Here is a 1201-nt window from a genome sequence, read left to right as displayed (position 1 = left end):
AACTATGATCTCAAGTCTTCACATTTCATATGCTTCCTTCTTTTTATGGTTTACCTAACAAAGATCCATTAGCTCATATTAAGGAATTTTATAATGTTGTGAGTGGTTTACCTTTGCAGGGAGTGAGTGAAGCAAAATTGAGCATGAGAGTTTTTCCCTACATATTAAAAGATAAAGCTAAGGGTTGGCTAATGACTTTGGCGCCTGGTTTGCTCACTACTTGGGATGTTGTAGCTAAGAAATTTTTGGAGAAGTTTTTCTCTACTCAAAAGACAACTACTTTGAGAATGCAAATCTTCAACTTTTCACAACATGATGGAGAACCTTTTAATGAATGTTGGGAGCATTTGAAAGGGCTTTTGTTGCAATGTCCACATCATGGATTACCTCTTTACTTACAAATGCAAAATTTTTATGATGGATTAACCCAAACATGTCCATCTACTGTTGACAATGCAACAAGAGGAGCTTTGAAGAAATAGAATGCTTAAGAGTCATATAACATCTATGAGATGTTAGGATCTAATGCTCAACACAAAGATACAAGAGGTAAACGAGCTGGAGTGTATGAAATGAGCTCTAATAATGATCTTGCATTGCATGTAACTAGTTTGGAAAAGAAGCTTGATTCTGTGTTCAATATAGTGCTTAAGATAGATGAGGTGTGTGCCATTTTCAACATACCATGTCATCTTACTTATCAATGCTCAGGTAGTGAGGCTTATCCCGAATTCGTTCAAGAGTAAGTGAACCTCATGAACTCTTATGATCAGAGACCAAGGAATGACCCATTCTCTAATACATATAACCCTAGTTGCAAAGATCATCCTAATCTCTCATGGAAGAATAATAACCAATTTCAAAATTTCCAACTAAAGCATGTTGTTACACTTGAAGATGCGATCAAACTGCTAGCCCAAAACACCGTTCAATTGCAGCAAACTACCAATAGTACTCTGCTCCTTGACTCCATATCTTCTTGGATTTGGTTGGAAGAAAAGGATTCTCCAAAACCTCAAAAATGGAAGTGTTGGAAATATGCCCTGAAAGTCAATCTTTGGAAGAAACCTTTCAGGACAATGAATGTGTGTATAGATGACTCTTATACATCAAAAGGAAAAGATACTAATTAGGACTATCTCAATAAACGATATATGTCCTAAATAGTGAATCCATGGACAATGGATCGATGTAAGAAGTA

General features: G+C 36.0%; 1 pseudogene; it reads right to left on the bottom strand.

Annotated features, from left to right (window-relative positions):
• Nucleotides 1-278: 278 nt before the first annotated feature.
• Nucleotides 279-385, bottom strand: LOC126634097 (small nucleolar RNA R71; annotated as a pseudogene).
• Nucleotides 386-1201: the final 816 nt, after the last annotated feature.

This window comes from Malus sylvestris, chromosome 1 (genome assembly GCF_916048215.2).
Source record: "Malus sylvestris chromosome 1, drMalSylv7.2, whole genome shotgun sequence".
NCBI lineage: Eukaryota > Viridiplantae > Streptophyta > Magnoliopsida > Rosales > Rosaceae > Malus > Malus sylvestris.
This window is presented reverse-complemented; position numbering and strand designations above follow the sequence as displayed.